Source organism: Bombina bombina, chromosome 7 (assembly GCF_027579735.1).
Source record: "Bombina bombina isolate aBomBom1 chromosome 7, aBomBom1.pri, whole genome shotgun sequence".
Classification (NCBI taxonomy): Eukaryota; Metazoa; Chordata; class Amphibia; order Anura; family Bombinatoridae; genus Bombina; species Bombina bombina.
This window is the reverse complement of record NC_069505.1, coordinates 119,129,030-119,147,750: the sequence shown is the minus strand read 5'-3', so window position 1 is coordinate 119,147,750 and position 18,721 is coordinate 119,129,030. Positions and strand designations below refer to the sequence as shown.

The 18,721-nt window shown below is 38.3% G+C and overlaps 1 protein-coding gene across 5 annotated transcripts in view; it reads right to left on the bottom strand.

The window, feature by feature from the left end:
• The window catches only part of FAR1 (fatty acyl-CoA reductase 1), a 207,057-nt gene extending 192,627 nt beyond the window's left edge, over nt 1-14,430 (bottom strand). For 2 of the 5 annotated variants that reach the window (XM_053720265.1, XM_053720268.1), the window contains exon 1: nt 14,068-14,160. The gene's annotated coding sequence lies outside the window, so the exon portion shown is untranslated. Of the gene's footprint in view, nt 1-14,067; nt 14,161-14,407 lie in introns of those variants that run through there. The other 3 variants (XM_053720264.1, XM_053720267.1, XM_053720266.1) reach the window with 2 other exon arrangements.
• Between the last annotated feature and the right edge of the window lie 4,291 nt (nt 14,431-18,721).

The window sequence follows — 18,721 nt, the reverse complement described above, 5'->3', positions numbered from 1 at the left end:
TGGTGAAAAACTGTCAAAATGCCTTTAGATTAGAGGCGGCCTTTAAGGTCTAAGAAATTAGCATATGAACCTCCTAGGTTTAGCTTTCAATTACGACTACCAAGAGAACAAAGCAAAATTGGTGATAAAAGTAAATTGGAAAGTTGTTTAAAATTACATGCCCTATTTGAATCAAAGTTTTTTTTGGACTTGACTGTCCCCTTTAGCCAAATAAAAAACAAAAAAAAGGCAAGGAGGCAGCCACCCCTTTTCTATAAAACCACATTGCAAGAACTTGCTAAAGTTATAAGATAATTTGAGTTATGTAAATACAATACCCATGCACATATAAGTAATACCATTGTGACTTCATGAGGATTATTTTGATACCAAACATGATGCCCTTCTAATACCTCTCACTCCCGACGCCAACCATTTTAACTGTTCTCCATTCTGAGCTCTAGCTGCACGGCACATTTTTTGTAGCAAGAGTGCCTTGCCTTTATTTTTTGTTGTTGTAAATAACGTAGAAATACATCAGAAAAATAAAAGAAAGAAAAAAAAATTACCCCCCCCCCCCCATTACCCTAAAATCATGAGGTCTTCATTAAAAGGCTTTACAGTGATTGCTTAGATCAGCGCAGGAGCCCATTTTTAAATAAGCATAGCAAAGGGGATAACTCAATATGTTTAAGTGTGTATACTTTGCTCCTATACCTACTGTATTTGCAAAGCAGTGCCTCATATGCACATAGCAACAAATTACTGTAATAACCCTTTAGCACAACCTGCCATTATTGTTGCCATTGGTCTGTTGGAGGTTAGATTGGGACCAACATTCCCTGTAGCATGCGCGGCAGCGCGGGCGTTCAGTGTAGGCCCGCGCACTGATAAAGACAGGCCGCACATGACAGGACAGAAAGGGAGTCAGAGCTCATAGAGCGCTGAATGCCACGCAGCGCAGGAAGTTTTTGTGGTGGCGGATACGGCGGCGGCTGCTGCTACTGCGATTGCGATGATACTGATCATCGTGATGTTTCCTACTGAGGTGACAGCCTGTGGACATAGGTCAGTGTTACTCAGTCTGGGGTCACTTGTTTTCTTCTGTGGGGGCGTGTCAGGAGAAAGAGTGCTTCTTAAAATTGTGTTCCAGCTGCAGCTACCCATCTCATTCCCGCAGTGCAGTATGATGAGTGCTTTTGACTCCTGATTCCCATGCTCAGTGACAGAATTGTGTGGCATGGTGGGGACAAAGCTATTTAGGGGCATGGGCCATTGATATTCATAGACACAAGGGCATGAACTGCTTTGCTCAACAACATAGCAAGAGGTCTTTGTCACGGATATCGGGCTGCAGGGGTTAAACACCTATCCCCCACCTCTACCCCCCTGTTTCCCAGCGATTTTGGGGTCCTCAGAGAAACCACAATCTCCCAGAGCTTTGGTTTCTCTTGTTTTCATCAGTCGACCTGATCTTGAAAGAGCTTGTCTCTGACCGACCTAACCCTCTCCGGCCGGCCCCTGCACCCTCCGGGATACTTTACCTCCGGCCGCTTCAAAGGCCCCCTGTCCCAGAACTCCACTCTCTTGGGGATTGGTACACCATGGGGAGGGCAAGAGGTGGGCCAATTACCGGAGGTGAGCTCCATTGGGAACCGGAGTTTCCGAGCCCTATTAAACAGACCGCCCTTCGGCTGGCCAGCCCTATGGCACCGCTGGCCGCATTAGCTTGGATCCCCGGGTCCCTTCATCCCAGGTCGCTCCAGTGGTCCTTTGTCCAAGAGCTCCACTCTCTGGGGAATTACTACCTCTGGGGAAGGACCAGAGGTGGGGTGATTTACAGGGGAGAGCTCTCAGGAAACGGGGGTTTCGGACCCCCCATCATTACCACCAGCCATGAATCAAGGCACTTTCTGGAACGAAGTAGCTGGGGGCCAAGGGCTTTTTAACGACACCCTGGAAGTGTCACCGCTCCCCCGGGATCAACCCAATCCTTGTATTGCTGGACACTGGGGAGAAATGGACACAATGGAGGTGCCAGCCTGTCTGGAGGGGCGGGAATGTCGGGAGATGTGAGGGTCGGATAAGGCTTGTTAGCAAGATCAGTTTTTGTATAAATGTTGTGTGTTTTTTACCAATAAAGTGTACTTTGTGCTTTCACATAATGCTAGTCTGTCTAGTTATTTTGGTGGGCTCTGCTAGAATCACTTTCACCGCTACATAGCAGCAGGTTCCATGCATCGGGAGGATCCATTGACGTAGCTACCCAGTCGTGGTAGCCGGAACCCGTCACAGTCTTATAGTCAATGGGCCTAAAGATCTCATAATAAGCAAAAACTCAGGAAAACTTGTACTTAGGAAGTATTCAATAGGGTCTATTCCACCCCACTAGAAATGTTTTGCACTAGTTTTTTTTTTTTGGGGGGGGGGGTTTCAAACTCAAAGCCATTTAAAAGGGACATATACACACACGTATATATATATATATATATATATATATATATATATATATATATATATATATATATATATATATATATATATATATATATATATATATATATATCCCAGCCACTTGGTTGAGTAAAAAACAAATTCTGCTCAGAGCAGTAGCAGCTCTGCACAGCTGTAAAAAAAAAAAAAAAAAAAATTAGAGGGAACATCGATTGGGACAAATCTGGCCAAAAATAAAAAAAAAAAAAAAGTAAAAAAAAAAAAAAAATCTCATCTATATGATTTGGTTTATTAACAAATCAAGGTTCTGGAGGAGCTAGGCTGCCTTCAAGCTAGTTACAAACAACAAATTCTATAGAAATTAAAGCTAATTATGTAAGTATTGATTTTTTTTGTATGTTTGTGATTACAGTGCATCCAGCATATCAAAGATAAGTGCAGTCAGTAATTAAAAAATAAATAAAATCTGTTTAATCTTCAATAAGTAATTAAAGCCAGGTATCTCTTGGCATTGAAATGTCAGGTGCTTGTGCAGCAGCTCTAAGCTGATCCAACAGTAGAGAAGCTCATTCATAAAACCGCACTGGATTAGTCACACCTTAAAAGTGGACTGAATTATGCTTAAATTGTTCTAACTGCTACTAACAGTCTATCGGTTACTATTTGCTAAGCAACTTACTTAGAGTAAAGCCGGTTACACACCTCGATAACTGACATTACTGGTTCAGTCAGCTTTGTAATTCCTGGAAAGCACATTCCAGGGTTAAAGAAAAAAAAAATAAGTATGTCTCTAATGTACTCATTTTACATTACTTTATAAACAGCAGACTAAAGATTTACTTTTCAGTGATAAAGCAGAAACTCAAGGTTAAAATACTCACACAGTCTTAAGTTTATCTGGCAAAGTGACCAAGGACATACCCTGCACGTCCTCAGGGGTTTCAAGCGCTGGAATTGAACGTGATCGCTTCCAGACGCTTTCAGGGTATTGCAGAGATGCCTCAATATTGAGGCATCCAGCAATACCCTTTTTCTAACCACTGAAGCAGAGAGAGACACTCTGTGGCCCTCTCTGCATCTGCCAGCGATGGTGCCGATCGTTGGTGGGTGAGAGCAATAGCAGGGAGGCAGCCCATCGCTGGATCAGTTCCGGTTTGATGTCTGGTGAGCACGCGAGTGCAAGTGATTGCTTTCTATGGGAAGGAGGGGGGAATAAGTTATTAGTGTTGGGAAAGGGATCTGGGAGGAGGGTAGGATATTGAGGTGTGGCAGCTACACCCAAGATGGCGGCAAATAGGTTAGGGGGGTGATCAGGGAGGTTGGGGGCTAAGCGGGGATCCAACACTGCAGAATAAAAAAAATAAAAAAAATTGTAAAAAAAAAAGTTTTATTTTAGTACTGGCAGACTTTGCCAGTACTTAAGATGGCGGTGACCATTGTGGGGAGGGAAGAGAGCTGTTTGAGAGAGGTCAGGGAGGGATCAGGGGGTGGGATATGTCAGGTGGGAGGCTGATCTCTACACTAAAGCTAAAATTAACCCCTTCACTGCTGGGCATAATACAAGTGTGGTGCGCAGCAAAATTTAGCGGCCTTCTAATTACCAAAAAGCAATGCCAAAGCTATTGAATAAAAGAGATCCCAGAGAAGCATTTACAACCATTTGTGCCATAATTGCACAAGCGGTTTGTAAATCATTTCAGTGAGAAACCTAAAGTTAGTGAAAAAAGTGAACTATTTTTTTTTTTACAAGTGTTACAACGCAACTATCACTTATTTTGAAAAAAAGTGGTTTGGAAATAGCAAAGTGCTTCTTGTCCTTATTGCCCTATAACTTGCAAAGAACATGTAAACATTGGGTATTTGTAAACTCAGGACAAAATTTTTAAACTATTTAGCATGGGTGTTTTTTGGTGGTTGTAGATGTGTAACAGATTTTGGGGATCAAAGTTAGAATTTTTTTTTATCATTTTTCTATAGTAAGTTATAAGATATGATGAAAATAATGGTATCTTTAGAAAAACGGAATGTAATACGTGTGGGTACAGTAAAGGAGTAAGAGGAACATTACAGCTAAACACAAACACCGCAAAAATGTAAAAATAGCCCTGGTAAGAAAATAGATAGAATATTAACCCCTTAGTGACCACATAATTTTTTCAAAGTAGGCTCATAGGACCTTAGGAATGTGCATGTGTCGGGTATTCTATGGCAGCAGCGTTTTCCTATATTGTTTGCATCAGCATTATACACTGCTGACAGAGTACTAAAGACATGTGCACACTCACAAAATCCTATGAGCCTACTTGGATTTCCTGTTCAACAAAGGATAAAAAAAGAACAAAGCACATATGTAAATAAGAAAATAGATAGATAAAGTCCCACAAATAACTGCTGGCCCTGAGACGGAAACAGCCAGTAAGCCAATCAGAAGCACAATTGCACTGCAGCACCAATCAGTGGCTGTGTTCATCTCAGGGCTACAGTACTTGTCAATAACTTACCTCTACGTGTTACTAAAGGGTATTTTACACAACCTCTAGGTGCCCATTGAAGAGCCTAGCTGACAGTCCTTTTGTGAGTTTCTTTTATACAAAAAAAAAAATAAATAAATGATATAGATTAGATAGATAGATAGATAGATAGATAGATAGATAGATAGATAGATATTCAAGATGATTGGAGTAGCCGTGTTAGTCCAGTGATTTAGATAAGAAATACTTAGAAATGTATAGTTAGTCTAATAAATGAGTATTGTTGCTCATTGCAACTCCCCTGTTATTTTGTGCGTTTTCACTCATTTAAATACAGTTTCTATTTAAGGTACATTATTATCCAAAGGTTATTCATCCTGAAATAAGGATTTGTTTTTAATAATGTAGCACAAGGCAATAATGTTTCATTTTTTGGTAAATTAATTACATTAATCTATTCACAATGGCATGCTCTCACAGAGGTTTCTGTCAGATTGTTTTGGGCATTTTTTCTGTCTAAAAGATTCTCTCATATTCTTGGTTTTGTAGTTCTTAAAACTGTAAATTTGTTTCTGCAGGAATAACATGCCCCTTCTTCATAGCAAAATGTTATAAAATATATAGGAGTTGAGATATAGACCTTAAAAAGCACAATAAAGTCATTTTAGTCATTCGTGATTAAGACAGAGCATACAATTTTAAACAACTTTTCAATTTACTTATTTTATTTGCTTCCTTCTCTTGTTATCCTTTCCTAAAGTTTTATCTAGGAAAGCTCAAGAGAAGCAAATAACCTAGGTTCTAGCTGCTGTTTGGTGGCTGCATATAAATACCGATTGCCATTGGCTCACCCATGTGTTCAGTTAGAAACCAGTAGTGCATTGCTGCTCCTTCAACAAATGATACATAGAGAATGAAGCAAATTTGATAATAGAAGTAAACTGGAAAGTAGTTTAAAAAAAACTGTATGTTCTGTCTAAATCATGAAATACAAATTTGGGATTTCATGTCCCTTTAAAGGGACATAAACACACTTGTTTCACGATTCAGACAAAACATACAATTTTCAGATTTACTTATTTTATCAAATTTGGCTCATTCTCTTGATATCTTTTTGTTGAAGGAGAGAAATGCTCTACTGGGAGCTAGGTGAACACATTGGATGAGCCAATGACAAGCAGCTAGCTCACAGTAGTGCATTGCTCACGAGCTCACTTATGTATGCTTTTCAACAATGGACACTAATAGAACAAAGCAAATTAGATAAGAGGAGCAAATTGGAAAGTCGTTTAAAATTTCATGTTCTATTGGAATCATTCAAGTTTAATTTTGACTTTACTGTCCCTATAATGGCATTGCTCCCCTGAAAATCTAGCTACACAATATAAACGCTCACTAAAAAGAAGATTGTTTGGAATGGAATAGATCTGCACAAGGACCTAAGTGTGACGGAGGAAGGGGCAAGAGTTACAAATAAAATATGAGGTTATTGTTTTAGCTAAATAAAGTTAAATTATAATTATGGTAATCATTTTTCTCCTTCCGATAAGGTACAGCTAAAAAGTTGATTAAATATGAACCTATTCAACTGGATAGTTCACCTTAATTTCAATAAACTATGTACTTTTAATAGTATATAAATCAGACATTTTCTGATATAACTGGAAAAATAATCTGAAAAGCCATTACAGGTAGCCCTCAGTTTACGCCGGGGTTAGGTTCCAGAAGGAATGGTTGTAAATCGAAACCGTTGTAAATTGAAACCCAGTTTATAATGTAAGTCAATGGGAAGTGAGGGAGATAGGTTCCAGGCCCCTCTCAAAATTGTCATAAGTAACACCTAATAAATTATTTTTAAAGCTTTGAAATGAAGACTTTAAATGCTAAACAGCATTATAAACCTAATAAAATAATCACACAACACAGAATATATAATTAAACTAAGTTAAATGAACAAAAACATTTGCTAAACAGCATTATAAACCTAATAAAATAATCACACAACACAGACTTCACTTAAATTTTTCTGCAAACAGTTCTTTCTATGCATTCCCATCTGGACTGATTTATAGACAGGAAGATCTTGTTCCTTTGAAATCTGCTCGATAGCTCAGGTCTGGTTAAACTGATTAATTTCAGCTTGCTTGACTTTGCTGCAACACAAGCGGACAGCTCCACCTACTGGCTATTTTAATAAATGCACTGCTTCTCAATGCTTTTCAATAGCAGTCACATGACTGGAAAAAAAGGTTGTTATTCTGAAACGGTGTAAATTGAACCGTTGTAAAACGAGGGCCACCTGTATTGTAAAAATGAGATCTTTATGTATAAAACTATGATTTAAATTCATTTCACATCAAGTCTTACTGCTAGTGAATTAAAAAAAAGGGACAGTCTACTTTAAAATGTTTATTGTTTAAAAAGATAGATAATTTCATAATTCCTTATTACCCATTCCCTAGGTTTTGCATAGCCAACACAGTTATATTAAAGGACCACTCAATGCTGTAGAATTACATAATTAAAAGACAATGCAATAATACTTTTTTTCTGACAAATTTATCCCCCCCCCCCCCCATTTTCCGGCCCACAGACATCAGCCAATGACAGACTAGTATACGTATACCCTGTGAGTTGTTTCCCCAAAAGTGTGTACATAAAAAGACTGTGCAAGATTTGATAATGGAAGTTAATTGTAAAGTGTCTTAAAACTGCATGATGTATCTGAATAATGAAAGTTTATTTTGACATTAGTGTACCTTTAATATAGTTTTACCTCTATGGCTTCCATGTATCTAAGCCTCTGCAGACTGCCCCCTTATCTCAGTGATTTTGATAGACTTGCATTTTAGCCAATCAGTGCTGACTCAAATAACTCCACCGGAGTGAGCACAATTGCATCTATATGGCACACACAAACTAGCGCTGTCTAGCTGTGAAAAACTGTCAAAATTAGCATATGACCCTCCCTAGGTTTATCTTTCAACAAAGAGTACCAAGATAAAGCAAATTTGATGATAAAAGTAAATTGAAAAAAAATTGTTAAAAAGTTGTTTAAATTGCCTGCTCTAACTGAATCATGAAAGTTAAATTTTGATTAGACTGTCTCTTTAAATCAAATCTACCAGGCTTAGGCCCAATTCTAAAAAGATCCCTGTGCTGGTGAGAATCTCTAAGAATGCTCGCCAGCCCTTCTATTTCCATTTTTATAAAAAAAACAAAATTTAAAATTTGTAAGTAACTTGCATAGGAATTAATTGTATGCGCAAAAAAACATAGAAATGTGTACTTAAAAAGTACAAAATACAAAGCATAATAATTGTTGTTTTCATTAAAATGAGGAACATGGGCATTCATGAAACTTTCTCTCAAATTAACATTTTCGGACTTCGGTTCTGACTATTTTTTCCTGGCAAGTTAAAAAGTGGAAAGTTTTTGCCAAATATTCAAAACACTAATTATTCTGAAAGGAAAACCTATGCATATAAAAATGACAGCAGATTTAAGGGTACACTGCCCTGAAAACAGTATAATTTGATTTGTATTAGGCAAAATATTAAAGTTTAAACATACACAGGTTTCCCCCTCCAATGCAAACTTTTACCTAGCAGAGAGCTCTCATTTGTATGGGATACATCTCGCCACTCGCAGGAACAGACCCTTTTTTTATAGAATTCCATGAGGGTTGGCCCTGCAAGTGTTGGAGTGAAAAGACACCTCTTGACCGGCATTTTTTTTTTTTTTTTTAGAATTGGAGACTTAGAATATAATATATACACACACACACATATATATATATATATATATATATATATATATATATATATATATACACACACACTTATCTCCTAGCTTAAGGGAAGGGTGTAAAACCTTAACCAATAAATGATCCTATTTTACAAGCAGAACAACTCAACGTCAATTATCTATACCTTCCCCAACTGGTTTAAACACATACGGTAAACTGTGTGCTTTTGTCACTCTGTAATACTGTTGCTTCATGCCTTATCCTGTAAAAACTTCCTTAATCATGAAAATAGATTAGAATATATATATATATATATATATATATATATATATATATATATATATATATATATATATATATATTACAGCATTTGTGGTAGAATGGGTGACAAAACAAAGAGGAACTGTTAAAATATGTTGCTAAAATACATTTGCATATTCATGAGCCTTTCGTGTACAGAAAGGGCAAGAGTTAAGGAGGAAATTGCAATGATTGAATCTATAACCACTTAAAGGGACAGTAAACTTTTAGATTGTAATAAAAAAAAAAGTCAAGTCAAAATTAAACTTTTAAATTTCAATTCACTTCCATTTTGTAAATATGCACATTATATTTACAATTTGACGCACCAGCTCCTACTGAGCATGTGAAAGATTCACAGGATATATGTATATGCATTTTTAATTTGCTGATGGCTGTCACATTATGCATTAGGAGGGAAAATGTAACTAACTGACATTTGTTAGAGTAAAAAAAAAATACTATTCATTTGAAAGTGTTTTTGCATTGTCGTATTATTATGCATTTACCAATTATGGTCCTTTAACTAAAAATAAATACAAATAATAGTGCACATGGCAGTCTAACCATATACCAAATCTGTCCCTGACTGCACAATGAGTTTATTAACACAACGTATGTGGCTAGCCTTGTCTAATCAGTAAGCAAGTCCTGGGTGGAGTTTGGCTATTCAAAAACAGCAGCTAACAAGGTGAAAATACATTCCTAACATGTATTGCCCCTTTAAAGCCCTCGATTTAGAGTCCCCAGGACACATCCACTTCCCCCTGCTGGCTACCACCAACCGCACCTAAACTTTAGCTTAGTGCAGCTGGATTCTTTCAAGGCCCTGCAGCTGTGAAATCCAAACCCAACGTTTATTGGGCTATTATATAATGTATGTGTGGGCGTGCGTGTAATTAATATAGAAGTATATATACACACGTATAGAGTATGTACATACATTTTTGTTTATATATATATATATATATATATATATATATATATATATATATATATATATATATATATATATATATATATATATATATATATATATATATATATATTCATGGTTTATTCTATGTTATGATATAGAATATCTCAAGGCCAAATGTGTCAGGCTCCTATATTTTTAACAAATTTGTTGAGCCCTGCATTCACTTGAGTAAGGTTTTTTCCATTAGAATCAGAATCAAATCAAGTTATTTGTTATACTTGTCCTGCTGATTTACTATGAAATAAAGCTTTGTAAAGACTGTGCATTTATGCAGCTTAGTACGCAAATGATAAATTAGAAGTTATTAAATTTGACTAAACAATTTGCTGTGTTCAAATAAAACTTTAAGAAGCAATATTATCAATGAGAGAAAGAAACTCAACGACTCTTCAAAAAGGTATAAAAGAATGTTTTCAAGGGAGCAGCTCATATTTGCAATTCCACTGTGTGAATGTGCGTTCTGAGACCCAGCAGGGCTTACATGCTGCCAATTCCACCCCTATCTAGGATACAGAGGTCTGATAATTAATCAGCTAATGCCTTGGTGATAACCAGACAAGCCCTACTGCAGTGAATCACTCTTGCCATGGGTTATGCAATTAAAATAAGAAACAAAAATAGGACAAAGTCAGCAAGACCAATTAATGTTACATCTCCAGTGCATGGAAAATATTGGAAATGCAGCAAATTTGTTTTAAAACAACAAATTTTGTTTTGACATTTATTTGTAACAAGACCAGGGATAACAAACTGGCATGAAGCAAAATATTTGAAGTTTTCTGTGCAAGTGTGATAATAGATTGAAGTCTGTTCAATACTGGGAGCTAACACTTAAGGGACAGTAAACGCCTCTTGACCTTGTGTGTAAAAAAATAAAAAAAAATTCCATTATACTTATCAAAAATGTACACATTCTTTTTTAAAGGGACACTGAACCCAAATTTTCTTTCGTGATTCAGATAGAGCATGCAATTTTAAGCAACTTTAGAATTTACTCATGTTATCACATTTTCTTCATTCTCTTGCTATCTTTATTTGAAATGCAATAATTTAAGTTTAGATGCGGCCCATTTTTGGTGAACAACCTGGGTTGTTACTGATTTGTGGATAAATTCATCCACCAATGAACAGGTGCTTTCCAGGGTTTTGAACCAAACAAATAGCTTAGATGCCTAATTTTTCAAATAAAGATAGCAAGAGAACAAAGAACAATTGATAATAGGAGTAAATTAGAAAGTTTCTTAAAATAGAATGCTATATCTGAATCATGAAAGAAATTTGGGTTCAGTGTCCCTTTAAATGCAATTTTTTTCTGAGGCCCCAGCCCCTAATGAGCATGTACGTGTATGAATTCTGTGATTGGCTGATGGCTGTCTCATGATACAGGGGGTGTGACATTTTTATTAACCAACAGAAAATATTCTACTGCTTATTTCAAATTAAAAGTGCTGTTGCATTGTCTTTATTATGTATGTGTCAATTATTCAATTCCACTGTGGTTGCAGCATTAGGAGGTTACAAAATGTGCTTGTTGGCCTCTCTAGGGAATGTGGATTTGATTTTGTTTTTAACCAAAAAGGTGTTTTAGTTCCTTTACATGGACATTAAACAACTTCTAATAGTCACATAACTAGGAGGTCTGTTTTTGCTGTGGACCAAGTTCAAAGTTTAAGCTATTAGGACAACTGGTATACCATAAGCCAGTGGTTCTCAACCAAAGTGACCTCAAGGCCCAGTAAATTTTAGCTGGACATGTCCAGGGCCCGGTAGTTAGATAGATAGATAGATAGAGAATCAGGGATTTGCCCTATCAGTAACTAAGCAGTTCAGTGTGGGTTTAGTGGGGGCCCTGGAGTGTGGGGGTCCTGCCGAGGGTCTATCGCTGTGAGGGCCATGGAGTGTGAGGTCTGGCCCTGGAGGTTGGGGGCCCTTTCTTTGGCCCTTAATGTTGGGGGTCCTGGCTCTGGAGGTTGATGGGCTTGTTGGTGTTAGGGCAGGGAGGCTACCATGTTCATTTGCATACATTTGAATACATTTGGGTCAGTGTGAGACAGTTTTCCTGGGGCCTTGATTGGTCTCAGTCTGCCCCTTGTGTGCAGTGGGGTAAGAGTGTGCAGTGGGGGCATGACAGGTCAGGGCCCACCAGCAGAGCTATCACGGCCCAGTACTGGGCCACGGCCCGGCTGTTGAGAAACCAGGCCATAAGCCACCTTAAAACTTTAGAAGTCCCCCTCATTCTTTCACCTAGAGCTAAAAGGAAGGTTAAATGTTTTACCTGCAGAAAACACACCCTCTGTTTTACCCTATAAATATACCTGCACTTCATATGACCTTGCTTATACTGTAGATAGATAGATAGATAGATAGATAAAGTCCACAAACCCAGGGTTTATTATTATATCTATATACAAACACCACTTTCTGGCTTCTAAATATTATTACTGGCTACTAAATTTTAATCATGTTTGTTGACACCTGAGATAGAGGCAACAAAATTAATACAATGTATCGATACTGGAAACGTCACTTTCTAAAGTTAGAATGTATCTAACAAAACTGCTGTAAACCTGAAAAAATAGGAAACTGCACAGTACTGACCTAAATTCTAACAAATTTATTTTGGAGAAAAATGGTACTTAATGGTAAATTTGAACACATAAACAGGTCGTTTTCCACTATATCTGCTGCAATATTTACAGGTATGCAGAAAACACTGCAATATTTGGTTTGCAGGTGGTAGCCACATAATATTGTTAATATAGTTAGAGGAGAAAAAAAAAATGTCCAACTGACCATCACAATATAAAAAAAATGTTTACCAACTGCCAAGTCATTTAATTTCTTTGCAATATAAAGGCTTTATGTAGTCATAGGCTACCAACTGTTAAGTGACCAAGATGCGATTTAGTATTGTTCAAATGCAAAAAGGATTTAATAAGTGAAGAAGAAATGCTGTGTAAGACCAGAAATGCGTGAAACTGTAACAAAGGTGACTGTTAAAGAAGGCTGTAGCCTCAGGGGCTGACTATAAAGAGCGAAAGAAAACAAGGGTAAAATTATATTAGAGGAGATGACAAGCATGAGGGTGTGGATGAGACAGCACAGGTGGCAAGGAAAGCAGAGAAGTCATTTAGGTGACAGTGGAAAAGGGTGGTAGAGATAGATGCTTGGATGAAAAAGAAGAGAGCAAACATAGCTTGGGTACAGAATAAGAAAGATTAGGATAAATGAAAAATGGTGCAGGGTGACAAGCACTAGGGATAGGAGCAGAAAGCAAGTGAGCAGAATGAGTGTGCTGGGGAAGAAAAATAAACATGAGAAGGTGCAAAATGAAAAATGTGGGATGGAAGCAGAGATATGGGACAGATTGATAGTGAGATTTTTATTTTTATTTTTTTTTTAAAGTAGGGAGAGGGCAAAGAGGTGGATTAAAATAAGAGAAAGTGGTGGTCCTTGAATCCTAGCACAATAAAGGTTTCCCTTCTGGAAAACTGCCAACTTTTCATGGAAAATCCCATTGCATTGATATTTATGAGAAAGAGATTAGCAAGTGTGTTTGCTGCTGCAGGACATGTGATTAGAAAGACCAGAAAACACGAAGTCTACAAATTATCACTAAAATGCAACACAATGTGGGTGCCATCTTAACATATCAGGAACTGGCACATAATGTGACTCATTTCAAAAGTATCCCTCTGACCACTGAGGTCTGATCACGTGCAGAAGAAGGTGGGCTACAGCAGATGGGGGGGGGTGGCAATAGATTAGGTGTGAGGGTACTACACGCAGAAAGGGCAGAGAAAAGGTGATGCTAAGGGGGAAACAGTGTCAGGGGGAGAAGCACGCTCTTGAGGTGGGGGCAGAAATTAGAGAAGTGGGCAGGAATTGAGGAGCGCGTGCAAGGAATACAGAGGGCAGGTATAGAATAATATAACAAGAGAGCAGCAGGGATATGGGAACAGCAGACTACCCGATTATAAATGAGAGCACAGTGAGTAGAAGGAAGAGGTAACGGTGCTGCAATGAGGGAAGCATGTTCAGCTAATGGCTGCAGAAAAGATGGTGACATAACCCTCACTACCTTATAAAACTGTTCTCCATCCCTGTCCATACTCTCCATTTAGAATCCTACTCACCGCAGCCGCCGCGTTCGGTGTCCCGGCCTCTCCTCGTCTGACACTAGCTCTCTGGTTACACCGCCCACTCACGTCCCTCAGCCGGCGGCCTGACCAATACTGCGTTTTGATTGGCTGCTACATCCGTACGTCACGAGCTACCAATGAGTTACCCTATGTAATTGGTAGAGCCTGGGGTTGGGCGGTGGAAGCGGCGGGGCCCTCCAGTTACCGAGGATCGGGCGGGAGCGTAGAGACTGAGGAGAGGAGAAGAGATGAGATGCTGGGTGTTGTTACTGATGGGGGTTCCAACACAATCTACCAGCGATTTATGTTATTAAGGGGTTAAGACTCTGATTACCATAAAGATATGCGATGCTTTGCTCAACTGAGTGCTGTTGTCCTCTCGTGTAGCTAGCTAGTGTGTGAAGAATGAGAAAATGATTATAGGGAGTATGACAGGTTTTGGGGAGTAAAGGATTCTGGGTATGTAGAGGGTTACCATAGAAATAGGATTGTATGTACCAAGGGGACATCCTGTCAAGGTGACAGCCATGACTCGGAGCACATCCAGACTAGCATGTCCTTCGTGGAAATAAGCACCAGTGGGAAACCCCTATGAGCCAGCCTGTAGTCTAAAAAATATTTTACAGTGCACACTAATTTGTATGTAAAATCTTAAGCAAGACCCTACTTCTCAGTTACATTTCACATATTAATGTAATATTACAATTTAGTAATGTCTTTATGTTTACTGGAGAATTAATTTTTAATGGCTCTGGTTACAGTCCTCTAAAATGGGTGATCCAATCAGCGCACAATAGCGCTCTTGTGTAATGCTCAATTCCGTCACTGATATAAATGACGTTTGATTAATAAATATACTTTGAGTTTATTTCATTGAAATATGTAGTTATAAGTAAATTGAATTATTTATCATTTTGATCACATAGGTGCCTTGGAATAACAATCCCCAATTGTGAAAGTAGGCCAGTTTCCTAGGGAATTATACAAAATGTCACTTTTTAAGGGCAAGCTTTATGATAAGCTTGCTCTGAACTGTATTTACTGCAGTAGTTACTGAGGGTATATTAGTGACAGGAGAGGACATATGGAGTTTTCTCAGTGCTTGGCTGTTCTGCTGCCACTTCTACCATTATTCATAGCGCCCTGTTCTATTTCCTTGCTTTGCCTGCCCTTTGTGTTATGCATAACTCTATGGCAGCACTTTTTTTATTCTAAAGTTTTTAAATTTTTTATTTACCTGCTTCATCAAAATTCAATATTGACTTTATTGCCCCTTTACGTTTAGCTTATGCAATGGTTAAAGGGCCATGATACCCAAAGGTCGAAACACTTGAAAGTGATGCAGCATAGCTGTAAAAAGCTGACTAGAAAATATCACCTGAACATCTATATGTAAAAAAGAAAGATATTTTACCTCAAAAGTTTCTCAGCCACATCCCATTGTAAAGGACTTCTAAGCAGCATATCAGTATGTCTGTCCCGGGACAGCGAAGGGATTGAGCCTTGTGCACTCTCATGTTATTTCCCTATTGAGTTTAAGGAAGTTTACTATGAAATCTCATGAGATCACAGTAAAAGAGTTCATGACCTCAGCACTGTTGATGCTGATTGGCTGCAGTTCATATATTCATTTTTTTATTATTTTTTTTACCTGCAGTTGGACAGCAGCTGAATTATAACTTTTTGCACAGAACTTACTCTGCTGTGCTGAGGAGATTGTCAGGTAAAATATCTTCCTTTTTTACACAGAGATGCTCAGGTGATATTTTTATATCAGCTTTTTACAGTTATACTGCATCAGTTTCAAGTGATTTAGCATATGAGTATTATGTCCCTTTAAGTTAGTGAAAAGTACCATTAACAATAGCGATGACTTTGAGATGTGTCATTTGTGGATGCAATTGCTGTAATCTAGAGAGTAGGTCAGTCTTCCACATATTTTCTTTATGCCCTTCTTCCTTTCAGCAAATAGGGTTCCAGATTCCAGGTTGATTAATGCATAGATTTGTGCTTTTTTAAAAATATGTTGCATTTCAAAACACTGTGGTTCTCAGCAGCTGGACAGTAGAGCAGGGAGTTTACGTCTGGTCTCCCCCATCACCCTTACTAATAATCATAATACAAATATATAGAAAGAGAGGAGTTCTCAAACAGGAATGAACAACGGCTTGTTCTTTGGTAGGTCCCTGCCTGAGAGCAGCCTCTAATAGCCCAATTGTACCTTTCACAGAGGAGAACTTTTCAGTATATCCGTTTAATCCTACCTAAAAAGGATGGGTATTTCAAGTCTAGACTACTTCAGGAAAGTTCTTCTCTGTGAATGGCACATTTGGTCTAAAATAGACATCTCTCAAGTGGTCACCTGCCAAAGAACAAGCTACTGATACTTTGTTCATTCATGGTTGAGCGCTTCTCTATATATACATATATTTTGGCATTTGTTATACAAGACTTGACAGCGCACTTCATGGCTCAAATGGTGGCATTATTAATTAAACTGATATTGCTTTGTAGACTTTTACTATGTAAATCCGTGATCTTGCTAAGCAGTTGTGGTTATTGCTTGTGCCATTGCCATTTATCTATAAGTTGCACTCATTAAAGTGAATGTCAATTTTCCTGTAAATGAATCCATCAACTGCTTTCTTTTGTACATAGTAGTTAAACCACCACTTTTTTTCCCCAGAAAAATAAACTATTTTTTATATATTTATCTGACAAATTTCATTCCGTTATGAACCCAAACTCCTCCCAGCCGTTACTTCCTTCTTCTCCCTGGTGTGACGTATAGAGCGGTCCCACCCGCTCTATACATATACTTCAAGCACGCTCCCGTGGACACCCTCAAATGCGCATGCGTTTACAGCCGATTTCGTAGACTAGATACATAGTATTCAATGAATGAATACATTCATTGAATACTATTCATACATTGAGCGCAGCTGTATTGTACTGTTCTACCTCTATTTCTAGCTACGAAATCGGCTTGTAAGTATGAATACAAATTATTTTCTTATTTTAATTGGAATTTAATGGGGATTCATTATTATAACAAATTTATAAATACCTAACTTATTTTTATTTCTTCTGCTCTGTTGCCATTTATAAAAAAAAGTACTGGTTGTGATTTCTTGAAAGTGCGCATGCGGGAAGCGTGAACGCGCATCTAAGCATAGATAAATATTAAGGCTTTCCCGCATGCGCATTAGGATTCTATGACGTCATTCAGGATTAACGCATGCTCATTAACAATCGGTGACGTTTTGAAAACGGGTTGAACCCCCCGTGGTGGTATCGATGATTGGGAAAAGAGCGCTTCTTAACCTGTCAATCAAATAGCGAAGATGGCGGGCGGAGGAATCGTAGGGTGATATAACTTATAAAACATTAATTTTTGGCGTAAATATAGTGGTCAAAGGAAAATGATGAATTAAAGTTCAACTTATTTTTTATGCACATTAGTGTGGCGTTCTCGGGGGGTGGTGACTTTACATTCACTTTAACAAATCCCTGTGACCTGTGTAGGGGCGCCAGGTTTCTGCCCTCCAAAATATGCACTCAAACCTCTCTGAGGGGAGTGAAAATACTATAATATTCAACATTAAATTACAGTTAAAGCAGGCAAAAAAAATCAAAGTGCAATTTTTCTTTTTAATCCCTTAAGGGCAGAGCATTTCAGACTACAACTTCCCCAAAAGACCAGAACATTTTTGCCTTGTTTTTTTTTTTTTGTTATTTACCTATCAAAACTAGATATATATTTTTAATAGACAACCCAAAGTATTGATCTAGGCCCACTTTGGTATATTTCATGCCACCATTTCACCGCCAAATGCAATGAAATAAAAAAAAAATGTTAACTTTTTCACAAACTTTAGGTTTCTCACTGAAATTATTTACATACCACTTGTGCAATCATGGCACAAATGGTTGTAAAAGCTTCTCTGGGATCCCCTTTGTTTAAAAATATCAGACATATATAGCTTTGACATTGCTTTTTGGTGATTAGAAGGCCACTAATTGCAGCTGCCCACCAGACTTTTATTATTCCCAGCAGTGAATGGGTTAATCAAGTAGCTTGTAAGGTTAATTTTAGCTTTAATGTAGAGATTACCCTCCCACCTGACACTTCCCACCCCATGATTCCTCTCAAACAGCTCTCTTCCCTCCCTCACACTCCCCCCCCCCCCCCCCCCCACTGGTCAGCCCCTTCTTAGGTACTGTCTGCCAGTACCCAGTTTTCTAACATTTTTCTTTTTTATTTAATATTAAAAAAACAAGCACTTTTTTCTGCAGTGCAGCTGCCCCACCTCATTTACCCCCCTCCCCCTTCAAGATTGTTTCCCCCACCCTCTATTCCCCCTCTCCACTATAGGATCCTCCTACCCTCTATTCCTCCTCCCTCCTTCCAGCTCTCAGCATTTTTTCCGAAGTGTAGTGGTCCCACCTGTTCCTGCATCTCCCTCCCCCTCCAGAGATGGGCCGCCCATCCTCACTCCTAACCCTCCCACACCACCAACTATCGGCACCACCGCTACTCGATGCAGAGAGGGACACAGAGTTTCTCTCTCTGCATCGGTCATTCTGCAACTCTTTCTGCACCACCCCTGTAATGCTCGTGGGATATTCCACTATCAGACAAAACTCG